This window comes from Lissotriton helveticus, chromosome 12 (assembly GCF_964261635.1).
Source record: "Lissotriton helveticus chromosome 12, aLisHel1.1, whole genome shotgun sequence".
Classification (NCBI taxonomy): domain Eukaryota; kingdom Metazoa; phylum Chordata; class Amphibia; order Caudata; family Salamandridae; genus Lissotriton; species Lissotriton helveticus.
In genome coordinates this window covers 918,114,772-918,131,085 of record NC_136073.1, presented here as the reverse complement: position 1 = coordinate 918,131,085, position 16,314 = coordinate 918,114,772, and the positions used below count along the sequence as shown (strand labels likewise).

The window sequence follows — 16,314 nt, the reverse complement described above, 5'->3', positions numbered from 1 at the left end:
CACATTTTGTTTGCTTTTGATACTTGCACAAGTGCCACCATTGCCTACGTAACGTTTGTTCTTGTGCCTCTGTGTCTAGCATATATTGCAGTATATTACCTCTAATTGTACTTTGTTTCTCTTGTAACCTTCTTTTTTTTAGTCATTTAAAAAAAAAAAAAAAAAATTATGTAGTAATGCCCCGTTCGCTCCTCGTGTATTTTGTTGGCTCACGGTTGTCACTTTTGCCTCATGTCACGTATCGTCTGCTGTTGTCATGTGTTCACTTGTCTGACGCCTTCGGGTCGAGTCCGCGCAAATACATAAAATAAAACAATAAACACGTCTGACCCCGCGTGAACTTCCGCCGGCCGCCGGCAGAGGGCGCGCGCCGCCCGCAGGTGGCGTCCCTGCCCGAGCTGAGGCCCTGCGCGCGCCTGGACTTCCGCTTCCGGGTCGCTGGAGGCAGCGTCAGCACCGGCGGCCGTTACAGACACGCGACCGTCGCCGCTGAGGGAGACAGACAGACAGACCCTGGGGGGCCCGGTCCAGAGCCCCCGCTGCAGCCGAGGAGAGGAGCCGCCCCCGCCAGGTAGGACCCGCGGGAGGGGCCGGGCCTGGAGCCCCCGGTGGCGGCCGGGCCTCGACCCCGGGTGGGGGCAGCGGGGCCCTCCTGTCCCCCCCCCAGGCCTCGCCCCCCAGGTGGGGCCCTCCTGTGTCTCCCAGGCCTGGCCCCGCCCCCTCCTGTGACCCCCCCTGTGTGCCCAGGTGGGGCCCTCCGGTGACCCCCCCGGCCGGGCCTCGCCTCGGGGTGGAGGGGGGGCTGCGGGTGTTGGGGCGTCGCTCGTCGGGGGGGGGGGGGGCTCAGAGCTCTGAACTCGTTGAAACGATAAAGAAAAAGCTGAACCGTGGGTGTGAGTGGGTAGAGGTGGTGATTGAGCCTGCGCATGTGCGGCTGGCTCTGTCCACATGCAGGTAATCAATGAACAAGCCTTGCTGGTAGTCCGGGGGGGGGTTGATGATCCAGTGGAATGGGATGGTTCCCAAAACATACTTCAGTAAATCAAAAGGCTTATCCGAGAGCCTGTAAGGTTTCACGATGCTTAACGTCTTTATTACCCCCTCGCTTTATTTAGTGTTCTGCCATCTGTACGGTAATCCCCATCCTATAATTGGTGACTTATATGGAGCTAATTACATTTCCCTTTCATGCCTCTTTAAAAAAATAAATACAATATATATATTCTGCCCGCATCTCTCCCCATCGCTTTCAATATCCTTACATGGTACACTCTGCCTAACCCCACCCTGCACTCTGGTAAAGTGTTTTTTCCTTCCTCGTTGTCTACACTCCTGTGCTGCAGCCAAACACGGTGAACTATTCACTCCATGTAATGCGTTGTCACACCCATACTCCCGCTTGGAAGCTAACTCCATTAGACTTGTTACAAATTGGTTAATAGTTTCAGTTGATCTTTGGGACTGGCTGTCGAATTAACATTGGTTAAAACTTACAATAATAATTTGTTTCTAGTCTTCATTATTCTCAATACATTTCTCTAAAACATTACAACAATCACCCAAAGCCACCAGTAAAAAGTTATGTTCAGCCCTTCTGACCCAAAAGCATTCAAGAGAGAAGCTCTCCGTGTTGGAATGAACATCCTTCCATTTGGTCCTTGATTTGAACTCTATAAGGTACCGAACCACTGCTGGTATGACAAGGGCGACTTCCCTTGCTGACAAAATAAGCAGATGGCACAACAGATCGCATGTGAAAAGGCAGCCGAGCAGTCCAGTACCCACAGCAGTTCATGGTGAACCAAGACATTTGAGAAATAAACATACACCTACAGACACACACAACCAGTCACAGGCTAAAGTTACCTACGGTAGTCCTTCTTTAGAGATGTGGCTGATTATCAAATGAAATGGTCATTACAAAGAAAGTACTTGCTCAAAACTAAAATGTAGGCCTTGTCTTAAGGTATTGATGCTTGTTCCTCCTTTGTCTTTAACAGGTGAACAGCGACATCTCTCTTTCAATGCACGGTTAAGCAACATTGATGCAGTTTCGTGGTGAAAGGGCACAAACCCTGTTGGACTGGTAAGTCTCTGCAAATCATCATAATCTACCCTCCTCTTCTTCTAGAAACATCACTCTTCCCTAGAGTTGGAACAGTCGGATCACAATGGTGCTGTGACATTGTGCAATTCGTTTCAAAGGCTGGAATAGTGAGGCATCACTTACTGTGTTTCATATGGCTCTGATCCATTAGTGCCTTGTTCCGGTGACTCTTTAGCCAGTTTCTTGCACTGAATTGAAAAGCTGATGGAAGTTATACAATCCAAAGTGAGCAATCAGAGGGTCAGATTCAGGTTGTAGCTTCTATGGCAGTGTGCTGCTGCCTAGAGCCTGTGTTGCTACCTATTGTGTGTGCTCTCGGGTATGGGGTTGACAGAGTAAATACCTAGCACCCTGTAGTCTGCAGCTGCTGAAAGACATTGATTGGTAGCAGTAATTTATAGGTACATATTTTAACTCCTTAAATTCTGTCTGTGCTTGTCTCCAACCTTTCGTCTTAGCATTCAGTGTGAACGTCTTATGTGATCTGCAGTTCATAAGCTTGAATTCCTGGAAAACCAGATCAGCATTCTACCTGTCTCTCAGTATGTGGAGTACCATTTAAATGGGCAATAAAATCACCTGTTCTTTACAGCACTTAGAAAGCTAGAAAGGGCAGAAGTGAGGTGCTAAGTGTACTTTGTGTCCAGTTATTCGTTCCCTCTTTGGTATTTGCCCCCCCCCCCCGCCCCTTATCATTCCCGTTATGGTTCATTTAGCGGGTTTTGTATATTAAGAGATGTATTAAACTCTGCAAAACAATAGCAGACTGCAAATAACTGTAATATGTTTATTAATGAAATCCTGTGTAAAAAGGCAAAAAATAAATTGTGACACTAATAAACATGGCTATAAAATCATACCAACGTGTGTGAAAAGTAAACATGATTGGGGGTGGGGTTTAGTTGTGTAGTTAAACAGGGATTTTTGAGAGAAAAAAATTCGAAAAACTTTTTATTGGCATTTTCTGTATTTACGTGCATTACAGCCGTAACAATGGCATTGTTATACACGAAAAATCTCACATACTTTACATCTTGGCATGAGATTAGGTCACATCATGGTCTACAATCTCTCACGTAGCCTTATAGTCGATGATGGGTCTAAGGGACTAGTGATGGGGTAGTGTCGCTAATCCTGAAAGGTTTTTAGGTGTCAGAAAAGCAATGGGCGCTCAGCCATCAGTTGGTGCATAGATTGAGTAACATGCTATGTGTGGATGGTGCAACTGGGTGAGTGGAAAACCCTTGGAACCACTCTGCGGTTAATAGACAGGTCTACCAACCCAAAGAACAGAAGGAATGCCCTATGCACACACAAGAAATTACAATAAATTGTATATGAGTGAAAAAAAAAGCAACAAAGCAACAGAATATTTGGGGATATCCTGTAAGGTAACAATCCGATAAAAACAGCCAGCCGACACGTGTTTCATCGCTTATGCGAATCCTCAGGGCGCTCTGCCGGTGATACTTCCGACCCAGCAGAGCCCGTGACCTTTGTGGTGATAATCAAGGATGTAAAATCTGCACCCTGTATCAAGGAGTAGGCGTTCCCGGTGTGGAATCTCAGCTAATGCAATAATCAATGATGTGGAAAACTGTGTATGTATCTCGCGATTCCCCAGACTTTTAGTGAAGAGGTGCTGAGCCCAGGAGTCGCTTAGGCAATCAATAGTAAGGCCTGAAATTCTGAGTAATTATCTTAAGCGAACGAACGAAGTGAAGCCGCGTACTCCCGGGTCGCCGTGTTCCTGGTGTGGCAATGGGGTAGTGTCAGCACCCATACGAGGCAGTCTTTGTTGTACACTGAGATGTTAGGCGTGCTCTCTCTGCTAGCACAATTTCATAGGGGTGGTGGTATGTCAGCAGTAATATAAACGTAACCGCTACCGCGTTTTCCCGCTGTGCGCTGGAATTTCAAAAATGCGCGGTTTGTGACAAAGCCAGCTCGTCATCCGCGTAGCGCAGGTAATGCCCATGACGAGCGGGCTTTGTCATCAGCACTGAAGGGGTTGAACAAACCTGGGGTATAGAACTGGGATACACGGTGTCTTTTTATTGCTACCGTTTGGGGGTAGTCGCCTGATTGATGCATTGTGACAGGGTGGCTAGATAAGCGGTACAAAAAGGGGTGGTGATGGACGGAGTATCCGAACCAATCAAACACTCACACCCAGTCAACAGATCTGGGTTTAATCCATCACCGTTCTTTAGCCCACTCTGCCACCCCAGTTCAGACATGGCCATATGCAAATCAGTCTGACCCTGTGCCTCATGGGAACAGTCCAGCCCAAATTGCCAAGCCATGCCTTCCCTGGACCGGAAACAAGCTTCCGAGGACTGGTTTCTGGCATTACAGCCGTCTTCAGCCTGGCTTGCTTGAATCCAGTGGCAAAGTGAGCAAGGGACTCATGTCTGAGCATACCCTGCCACACTTATGGTGAACAAAGTGGCTAGTTAGGCATGCGCAGGTGGGAGAAGGGGGAGGGAAAGTGCCGGAGATCACCCCCATGAGGATGTAGTTACGATCCGCTCGCGGCTGTCAGTTGCGACCCGGTGTAGTTAAACGGTGATGTGCAGTATGGAGATAAAGATTCGAAGAGCGTGCCGGAAGTTATGCATGGTAGCACTGATGCTGTGCATGTTGTGGCCTGCTGCTGTGTTGGATGTGGCTAGCAGTTGACTGAGCTCGGAGGGTGTTTGATGTGGACCAGTTTGCAGAGAATGCCTGTTGTGTGCATTTTGGGATTGAGGGTGTGTGGGGTGTTTGTAGAGCATGCATGAAGCAGTGCAGCATTTCAAGAGGGCTAAAAATGTAGCTCTGGAAGATTGACATAGCTGCTCAGCCAGTAATCTCTGTGGAATTTTTCTCTGGTTATCACCATTCTCAGGTCATTTTTGCTTAACACCAAGCAGCCACTTCCCTGGCACAGCCTGGGCCCCATACCATAAATACCTATACATGTCCTTTCCCTTGTTTCCTTCTCATATGTATTACTGGAGGCCAGTATATGTTAAACCCGTTTTTCCTGATTTCTGCTTCAAGTACCACAGCGACGGCGATTTCAGGAGGAGCTGTGGTTAGTCCTATTTCCATGCGCATACTGGGAAATAGGTTCCCGGGCCCGCAGGTTTTGGAGATTGTATCTGGCTAATCCTGGATATAGGGAGCCGTTCCTGTTCGTTTGGCGTCTGTTGCCGCACTCTGGCACAAAGAGAACGCGGATCCACACAAAGATATGATTACTGAGGTAAGATTGCTGAGACAAGAGACGGCGTTTCTAGTGAGATAAATGTGGACATAGAGAGAGCGCCTTTTTTGTATTTGAGTTTACAAACATGCTAACGAGGGCAAGTAGAGAGTTTTCAGTTAATTAGTGTTCCTTTGAGGAAAGTTACCAGGTTTTGCCGGGTGGTTTATTTAATGCCTACTGCATTGGCTTGAGCGATACGTATAGAATAGAACTCCATGATTTACTAATAACCGTGTTATCATCGTCTATTGTGAAGACGGGTGATAGGCTAGAGGGCAGATGTGGGGTTTGTTGTGGATGTATGAAACACAAGGAATTATAATTAAATACCATTAGGAATGGAGTACATGTTAACATAATAACCGGGTTCTATTTCCATGTAAGGTTAATATATAGGAATTTCAATATAGAGCATGAGTTACTTGGAACGATACGCCTGAGTATGTTAAGTCTGGATTGAGGTCTTTAGATTTATTAACAACTCCATGGGGCAGAGATTTGGGTTCGTATCTCAACATTGAAGAGTGGGTCTCTCTGCAGTTTGGATGACATACAAGTAATGGAATCTATAATCCTAGAAGGATACAGAATAAATAACACATTTTTATGGGATACGCCTTTCAGATACAGAAACCCTTTGTGGTCCGGAAGTATCACCACAAATCAAGTAGGTGCTTACAACCTGTATTAGTAGTCGGATACATTTACTTCTATACAAAGAAGGGGTTAAATTTTGACTTGCTTAGCTCTGCCATATATTTTCTATTTACAGAAGAATAACGACTTGAAGTTTGTTGGTATTTGTCGGACTTGGCCCTTCTGGCAGGTCCACCCCTGAAGTTTTTGCTTGCTATATGTGACCTGGGGATGGTGATTCCCCCTCTGAGTGCGTGTGGTGAGAGAGGCCTGCCTTCCCGTAGGAATGCATGGGGAATATGTGGGTGTCCCTGGTAGTTCCTTATGCGTGGGGGGTACAGGCTCGAGTCTGATATGTGCGGACACGTGTGATTGAATGCTGCGTGATGATGTATGCGGCGTGTATGTGTCTAGTGAGGAAGTGCCACTTCTAGACATAGGTGTGTGTGTGCAGTAAGTATGTTGGCGCGTGATTGGCTGAAGCTTGCTGGGGAGCCTGGCTCCAAGAGTCTGTGTGGGTCTGCCCCGGTGGTGAATGGAGAGATTAACATGCTGATGTGAGGGAGGGGCTGCGTCTGGTTCCTGATTAGGGCTGGGCTTTTCCCACACAATGCTGACTCCACCCCCTGGGGTGCGTCTGATGACCCTAGCCTGCCTGGTGAATGGAAAGGGTGGCTGGGGAAAACAAGGTACTCCCAAAACCAGCTGCGACTGGTTTCTCCCCCACCCAGCACCTTTAGACAAAGGAATTTCATGTATAAAAAGAGGCTCTGACCTCTTCTAACAGGTTCTTGTTCCCAACTTGAATCTCCCAGGGGCTGCTGCTGCTTGGGCCCAGGGGAAGGCTTGTCTCCCTGGGCCCTGCCCAGCCCCTGGACTGCTGAGGTCCTGGACCCCTGAAGGACTTTATTGCTGTCTGCTTGCTTTAGCGCCTGGGAGCGCTGTCCCTTGACCCCTAGCGCGTGAGAGCGCTTCTCGTGCACACAGCACTTGGGAGCGCTGTTTATCTCAGCCGGTGCCCACCCGGCATTTGCCCTGGTTTTGCAAGGGTTTCTGGACCCCCAGCGAGTGCCCACCTCGCTTTATTTCTTTATGGCCCTATTTACGAGGGAGCCTACTCCTCATCGATTTCCCCTCCCGGGCCGCGCCGTGATTGGCTGCCGGCCCGAGGAGATTGCCAGGTCCCGCCCACGGAGCAAGATGAAGCAGGGAGCGGCGGGAGCCTACTCCGCGCTCCTGCATTGCCCCCGAGAAGCTGCTGACCCCCCCGGGGCTCCCAAGAGCGAGGGAGAGCCCCGGAGAGCGAGAGGAAGCTGCGACACCTGAGAGTCCCGAGGAGCGGGAGCTTTCCTGAGAAGCCGCCGGAGACACGACCCGGTGAGTGCAGAGACGGTGAGGAGGGGCGTCCGGGCACATTGCGAGTCCCTTGTTGTGCTAAGAGGTCCGTGGGGCCTCAAGCAATGCCAAGTCCTCCGAAAGGGACTCCGCCTAACCCCACCTTGAGCCTCGAGCCCGAGAGGCTCCACCATAAGCATTTGTTCGTCGGAGCCTGCGAGGCTCAGTCCCAGCATCCCCGTTGTTGAGCCCAGAGAGGCTCCACCTTTGGCACATTTGTTTCGAGCCTGCGAGGCTCAACCCCAGCACCTTTGTTCTCGAGCCCCGAGAGGCTCAAGCGCCAGTTTGTTCTCAGAGCCCCGAGAGGCTCTAGCGCCAGTTTGTTCTTCAAGCCCCAAGAGGCTCCAGGCGCCACTATTGTTCTGAAGAGCCCGTGAGGCTCGGGGGGGCATTCCAGTTGTCCAGAGCCTGCTAGGCTCCCACGTTGGCCCCTTCATCAAAGCTGCCCAGCACTTCGTGGGCAGCTGCCACGTGTAGGTTTGTTCCTGGCTACCTGCAGCCTGTCCTGACATTGTGACTTTGGGCGTCCACGCATTTTACTTTATTGTATATATGAATTATTGAAGATGCAGCTTTTTAGTCTCCTAACTTGTGAGCATGGTTATTAATGACCTCTCTGACGTTGCTGTGGCCAGCCTTGTGTAGGTCCTGCATTGGATTACTGTGTTTAGTTGGGTTAGTGGTAATCCTTTTCAACATTTTATTGTTCTGTTCTGGTTCATCAGAATTTTATCCACTGTATTGTCATGTCCTTTAGGATAGTCCCATCATGTTCATACCAATTACATACGTTTTGTCCCATCCACACAACATAACAGTTCTACGACACCAGGTTTTCGGTACCCTATCTTAATCCCGGTACCCGACATACATAAACATGTCCCCTGGCACGGTAGATTTATTCTGTTTAAGGGTCACCACTTTTTTCATCCATGGCCAACAGCCAGCTGTGCGTGATCATGTGTGTTTAGCCTAGGATTAGTGAATGTTTTCAAAACATATCGATACTGATAGAAACCCTGGAGTGACCACTTTAGTATAAAAGACCCTCATACCCCCTTACAATCACAGAGCAGAACTCCTTCCAGGCTGGACCGAGACTCTGCAGGCTGATCCTTCGACGGGCAGAGACCGGACATCCCTTGAGGGGTGACTTCCTCGACGCAGAGACTGGATCCTTCCTTCAGAACCATCAAGTGAGGGGTCAGCACTTCCCCAGGGGATTATTGGCTCCACTGGGATCTATCCTGACATTTACATACACATGCTTCACCTACAGATCTAGGATGGGTACATTTAGGCAGGCTACGCATCGTAAAAGTACGCCAATGCTATTGTTTTATATAATATTCTTTAATTCATCTTATTAGCACTGTGGTAGAAAAGTATCTAATTTTTCCTATGTAGGTACTAGCGATTTCACTTGTCTGCTCCTGTCTTTAGCTTGTTGCCGCTAATATGTTTCACACTAGACAGATGCTTGAGCAATGAATATTTTTTGAAACCATTCCAATCGTCATTCTATGTGTATTCTGAGAAAAACAAGCATGAGTGACTGAGTGAAAGATACCGTATTGTTTCCACGATACCTGAGAAATCAGGGTTGTCCTGTTCAGTGGTTGCCAGAAACTGCATTCACCACTTAAGAATACAGGGGGGTGGTAGTGGCACCGAAGAGCCAGCTGACTCGTCCTGTGGCGGTGTCCAGAGTCTGTCTGCACACCAAGCCCTCAGTTTAGGTCATCCAAAACGTGCAGGTACTGGGGGGTCCTGGGAACTACACGACAGTCTATGATTAAATATACTAAAGCAATACAATGTTTTGCATTTGAGCTTTAAATATTGGAGCATCATGTTTTCTAGAAAGCACATAAATCTATGACCGAAATACTGTTAGAATGGAGTTACATCGGGACAGGGAGAGTGGACTAAGATATTACACATGAATTTCAAATATTGTTAGACATAAGCTACATTAGGACATGCATAGCTCACAAAGATATTACAGAAGAATGCAAACCCTTGTTAGAATTAAACTACAATTGGACAGGTAGCATGTACTAAAATATTACACAAGAATGTCGTCACCTGTTACAACAAACAAAGTACATCATGAACACATGGCTAGGACAAAGAATTAAGATTTGTTTCAGTTTCAGTGATAACCTGTGTGAAAAGGTGACCGCTTCTTAGCTTTTATGTTTGTTTGCAACTTTGCCTTCAGATAAAAGTGGATGTTGGATATTAATAAGTCTGCTGCAGTAGATTTTAGAGATTTTTTTTCTTGTTTCATGTGTAGGACTAATTTATTGCATATTATTCACTTGATATATTTTTTAAGTCTCCCGAAGTTGGCACTGTGTGGACTTAGTACAATCAGAGTTTAAATAGTTTTTTATGATCCTTCCCTATTTAGTTTTTGTGGGGTTGTGGAGGAACCAGGAAGACCTCAAATCATCAAATTACATTTATTTATTAAGTTTTATATAGCGTGAACATGATTCTTAGGGGTATCGGGAGGAAAACAAATAATGGTATACAAGTGACCCTTCGGGAATAGGAGCGTTGTACAACTGGAAAGGTAAGCAAATAAGAGTATACAAGTGCAGGAGAGCAACAAAGTGAGTACAGGGACATACGTTGATGTTTGTAGAGTCTTAGTTCGTATATCATTTAGATATGTGGTAAGTCATCATTGAGAAAAACGAAGGGTTTGTAGCGGGACAATTAGACTTATGGGAGCACTGGCCAGGAGAAGTTCTAGAAAGGGTTGCATATTCACGGAGGAAGGAATCTTTTCATTAGTAGATTTTTTACGCTTTGTTTGAAGAGGGCAGTTGAGGGGTTGGATCTGGTCTCGCAAGGAAGTGGGTTTCAAATTTTGGGAGCAAGTCCGAGGAAGGAATTCTTGTATGTTTTCTCGTTTTTTAAAATTTTGTAGATCTTCAGTAGTGGGGAGCCTGTGCTTCTTAAAGTACTATTATCGCATGATAGGACATGATACTTGGCCAAGTACGTTGGAATGCTGTGATGAAGAGCTTTGAGTCAAGCAAGCTATTTTTAGGTGTAACTTAGCCTAATAGGGTATCCTATCAGTGCTTTGAGGTCTTGGGTGATGCGAACACTTTAAAAAAAAAAACCTGTGCTGAGTCCAGCTGCTGCTTTAAAGTTGCCTTCAGAGGTACCAGTTTTGCTTTTGATAGACCTACAAGGGGGGCACAACTGTAATCTAGTTTGAAGATCACTATTGCTTGAACCGGTGTCTTGAGATCTGCAATAGGAATGAAAGGATTTCATTTGCTTAGTGCCCGCAGTTGGCACCCCTGGTGGCGGAGCTGATGTGCTGCTGCATGGAGAGGTGATTGTCCAGGATTATTCCTTGAGGTTTTGATGCGGGGGTTACAGGTCAAGGCTGTAGGTGAATGAGCCATTCTTTGATGATAGGAGTGTGGTTGGGTGAAGAGAATAAGAGGAATTCAGTGTTGAGGGCGTTTAGTTTGAGGTGGTTATGAGTCAGCGAGTGTTGATTTTTTGTCAGTATGTGGTTGAGGATTCTGATGTCTTCTGCGGAGGCGAGTTTCAGGTATTTGAGTTTCTTCAGCTTGCATGTGGTATGAGATGTTATAGAGTTGGACAAGTCAGGGGTTCTATGGGCAGGTTGAGAAGGGTGGGGGAGAGTGGATATTTGAGGGACACCATGTGTGACTGCCGTCTGTTTAGATAGTGTGATTGAACTTGAGACATCCATCGTGCATTCAAGGTGGTCCAAAAGGTTCTCAACTTTAACTGCTTCAAGCGCAGCTCACAGATCAAGCAGGATAAATAGGCAGAATTCATTCTGGTCCAGAAGTTTCAGAGCATTGTCGACAATATAGGCTTGGGCAGTTTCCGTACTGTGACCCGGCCTGAAACCAGATTGGTATTGGTCGGGGAGTTGGAGTTGCTCTATGCGATTACAAAGTTGTCTATGTACACATTTTTCTAAGAGCTTGGCAGGGTTGTGATATTGGAGATAGGGCAGTAGTTGTTAGGATCTGACTGGTCAATGTTGGGTTTGTTTTTAAAATAGGGGAAACCTGGCCACTTTTTAGACAGTCTGGAATCGAACCGCACTACTGGGTTCTTCCAAGATGATTGGGATATCGAGTGCATCCTCATGTTGGGGGGGATTGGGGAGTCCCTTCATTTGTCGCCAGGTCTTTGTCTATTAAGGTTGGCGTAACCACTTCATCTGAATACATGGTCTGATAATAGTCCCGGAACACCCTTTATCTTGTTCCGCAGTCACCCAGCGCCCATACCCTGTTTCGCAGTTTGTGCATAACCTAGTCGGCGACCCAGGAGTATCCCTACCTTATTTCTCCCCCTCATAGTTGCATTGCTGCAGCGCTGGTAGGAAACCTTCTGCCCTGCTAGTCCGCTGTGGTCTAAGTTTGCCCCTAAGATAGGAAACTGGCTCTTGTTTCGACGGGTAAGCGCATGTTTATCCTGCTGTTCTAGAGCTTTGATGTCTGTCAGCTTAGACTCAACGAGTCGGTCTTCAATCCCTGGGCAGTCACCAATGAGCAGATAACCTCCTGGTTTGTGGCCTTGAGCCAATCCCATCTCAGACGGGGTGATATGTCTGGTAGGGTGGTAAGTGTAAAGTATTCATTAATCCCTTTGCGAATTTCGGCTACATCTACTAGGTACACAAAGGATGTGTGGGTGGATGCAGGCGCCAGTGCAGAGGACCTAGACGCAGAGAAAGGCCATCAGACCAGTTTGCTTCAATGTGGGCATTATTGGAAAGAGATATGTCTGACTCCTCTATTGACATGAGGTTGCTGAGCAGGGAATGGGTTATAAGCAAAAAATCAATACTGGGGTATGAGGTATTCCACGTGGGTAAAAACAATGATAATCCCGTATGTCGAGATGACTATATTGCCAGCATCCGCGAGCCACAAGTCTGTTCGATCTTTCTTAAGGTGTGCTGACATTGCTCCGGTGCTTTGATAGGTGGTGGTGCTTCTGTCCATTCCTCACGTCCCACACTAAGTTAAATTCGCTGCAGACTATTACATCGCCCATCACCCCTGCTAATTGCTCCGGCAAGACTCGTCAAAGGTATTATCCTGGTCCATATTTGGGTCATAGATGCTAAGGAGGGTGAGGGGTTGCTTACCCCGGATTGTGTGCAGCGTCCGGTAGCGACCATCTCTGGCCTTTACTAATTTCATGGTGTCAATATTAAATCTAGTTTTGCAGAGGATGCCCGCCCCCAGCGGATTTGTCTCTCAATGCGGTCAGCTTTTGCTGCGATACTTAGGGTGTGCCATTCTATGCCTCTGTGCATCTCACAAGGCCAGTTTCTTGTAATATGATGTTGGTGTTTTGCTGTACTATATACCTCCACACCTGCTTATGTTTGTTCGAGCAGTTAATTTAGTCTGCACACATTCAGTTAGATTAACTTGACGTTTGCTATACTGGTTCAGAATTACAGTAACGCAGGGCTGTGAAAAAGAGTGTTTTGCCAAATGTGTGCCCCCCCCCCCCCCCCCCGGGGGAAGAAAAATCCTTGAGACCGGCACCAAGTTATTAAGGACACAAGGCAACTCGCGTTTGCAATGGACCATGTGTAACTACCTGCGCTTCTTGGTAGCCGTGTGAGACTTGGGGAGAAATGGGATAAGAGAAAACCATAGTAATAACATGGACCAATAGGGCTCAGCATAGCTGTCCAATTCTGCAGAGACCGGCACTGATGTGCCCACTTCCCGCTGGAGGAGTTGCCCCCTGGATTGTGCAGCAGAATGGGTCGACCATCAGCATGGTTTGAAACCCCTTGCAGGACTCAGAATACTGATGTTTTAGACGTGGTTTAGGACGAACATCAGTCAGATTATAAACTTGAAAAGACATGTTCTTAGTCTGTTACGGCACGGAAATCAGTCTCTGAAAACTGTCTAGAGACCCCTTGGACACAGGAAAGTGGATCCACAGGGCTAAAATTATTTGTCATGCCCATGCCACTATTGAGAAGATACAGAGCCCTATGACGCCACTTACCCGACCCTTGCTGTGGCTCATCTGCACCCAATGACCTCCCAGGAAAAGAGGAATGTCACTTCCACGTGCACGTTACATCGCATGCATGTGGAAGGGGTGTCAACATATTGATGCACTTTCAGATCTACGTCTCCAAGTACTTATTGAGCGTTTCTATTTATAGGTTAAAAGGTGTAGTATCCAAAATGGAATCTTTTTGGACCATTTGAGATAGAGGCGAGGGTGAGGCGCAAAGATTCTGATCTCAACTGTATTGACCCTGCCTCTCAGTTTGTCTTAACCAATTTTAGTCCTTGCCATTGGTTTCATCTGATTTCACCATGTGTTTCTGAAGTCAAAAAGAACTAGGCTACTGCCCTCTCTGTTGCCCAGTAACTTGAAGGCGTCACCTATTACAATTATTATTGTTTCTTTGCTACAGGCCTACCTGAAACTAGATTGGCGCTCGTCTAAACGGTTGTTTTTATTGATGTCATCTTTGTTGTATTATTATGGCATTTTTTTTAACTCCTTCAGAAGTGTTAAATATATCATGCACCCTCCACCTCCTACTTGCAAGCTTTTATAAGAGGGACGAAAACCCTTCCACTTCATGTCCCCTGAACAAACCCAGTACCACCTCACCCAAAAACAACCTGCCTCCAGTCAGTACGCCGCCACAAACGGATCTCCCATTAAACAGACGGCACCACCGAGTTCTTCCGGCAACGATCCCTGACGATTGAATATACACTACACCCTGAGCCATTGATTGCATTACAGGGGTACGTTACCCCTCTAAAGAAAGGAGTGCAACGGTTTGCTGCGATTGCCCTGCTTTTTAGGTCTCGACTATTCTATCACGTAAGTGATCAATAGACAAGAGTATTGAGGGCAAACCAAGCTCTGAAACCACCAGGCGGATTACGTCGAGTGCATGTGCGCGTGCACGCGCTTGCCATTTGCTCCCCGAGCCGTCTGCCTCCGAGAGCTTCACTTCAAAGGGATCCGCTCCCCCGCCCCCTGCTACACACTTTTCACGGCCGCCAGGCCGTGTCTCGCACTTCTCCTCCCCCCCCCTAATTATTATGTACTCGCTGCAGCGCCGAAACGCTGGAAGCTGATCACTTCCGGCTTTGGATTCTAACCATCTTGTCAATTGCATCTCCAGTAGGGAGCTGAATTATTTCCGCATTTTGAAAAATCTTCCCTGCATTCGGGTTTATCCACAGTGCGAATCACATTTCACCTCGAGTTCACTTCGACACGCACCTACTAGATTTTAATTACCTCCGTCATCTTCTAAATGCTGTCATTATTTGAACATTAATTTCAGAGGTTATGACTTACCTTTACAATAAAATGGTGTCAGTAATGACTTTGCAAGATTCTCAGTTTATATAGGAAACCTGTATGTATCTGAGCATTGTGTTTTTACGTGTGAGAACACCCAAAGACCGTAGGCCCCCCCCCCCCCCCCAATTAAGCACGGACTTGTTAGGCCTTATGGCTTCTGTCTGCATGTTTTTACTATTTACTATGAACAATTTATGGCAAATGTGAACTGCACCGAGGCCAGTTTTCAGGGTCGTATCACGTCATATTTCAAAACACGAAGGCACTTGTAAGTGCCCCCGTTACAAATACATTGGGTATAATAAACACAACGCCCCACCCAACAGCTTGTCGAGACAGAAATGACGCACCCTTTTCACACTCGGCACCTTGCAAATAAGTGCACATCTGAATTAAACTGAAAGTCGACGGTGGCAGCCTGTTACAGTAACAAACGCACAATGGCCAACAATGAAATATCCATTCACTCTTATGAAAACTACATGCACTGTGTTCACCACTCGTCCCACCCACCCTACCTGTAGCTTATTTCAAAACGGAGGCCTCTCTAAATTGGGGTAGCGTGCATACACCCACTGCGAAGGCTTGGATCCGCCACACCACGAGTGAGGTGTGCCACATTGCAGCCACCGACTGCGCGCCCAAAACACATCTGGCAACCATTAAAGGATTACGTACGGGCTCATCCCTTAGAGATTGAGTAATCTTTCTATATGGATGACGAATCATAAACGGTATCCCTACAGGACAGGGGTGTGTTGTACAAACACATGTTGTCCTTTGACCCATACTGGTTGGGAGGGTGGTGCATGCATGCGAAGAGTGCCCCGAGAGCCGCAAGGACAGCTGAGAGTGGGGAGCCCGACCACCAATTGCAGCACTCCTGCCGCCTCCGAGCAACAGGCGGTCGGGTTGTTAGCGCTTTGCCCTGTGCTCTAGAAGGAGCTGCTGCCGAGGCCTGAGGAGACACTGTTGAGCACGGAGCGAGGTGAGGAAGGCGGGGGAGCTGGGCACCTGCAGTGTTTCCATTTGCCTCCCCCCGCTCTGTCTTTCTTGCTTGTTTTCATAGCTTCTGTTGCTGTCAGAGCGCTTTGCTGAGGCTTTGAGGAGCGTTTCTAACGTGAGCCGAAGCGATTTCACTTTCCCTCCCCCTGCACTGCTGCGCTTTCACCAGCTTGGTGTTTGTAGTATTTATGTTGTGCAGCCCTAGCTGTGTAGTAAGAGTTCTCTATGTCCACTGGGGATTTGCACATTTGCATATTCACAAATTTGGACATAGAGATATTTAGAAAATACCCAGAATCACACAGACTGCAGTGCCAGAGCCAGGATTAGGACGAGGTGTCCAGGTTCCAACGCTGGCAGTTTAGTTGCTAGATCGCAGCCCATGTATTGTGATACCTTTTACAGCGTGCTACGAAATGAACAGTGTATTATTGTTTCAGTTCATGGTGTTATGTTGTCTCCATGCTAGTGGAAGTGACAACACGTGACCTTTCACCCCTGATGACATCAGAGGTTTGAATCCGTGTAC

General features: G+C 47.3%; 1 protein-coding gene across 1 annotated transcript in view; it reads left to right on the top strand.

Annotated features, from left to right (window-relative positions):
- Nucleotides 1–375: 375 nt before the first annotated feature.
- LOC144798234 (uncharacterized) overlaps nt 376–16,314 on the top strand; it is a 139,656-nt gene continuing 123,717 nt past the window's right edge. The window contains exons 1-2 of the mRNA XM_078668983.1: nt 376–571; nt 2,001–2,086. The gene's annotated coding sequence lies outside the window, so the exon portion shown is untranslated. The remainder of the gene's footprint in view (nt 572–2,000; nt 2,087–16,314) is intronic.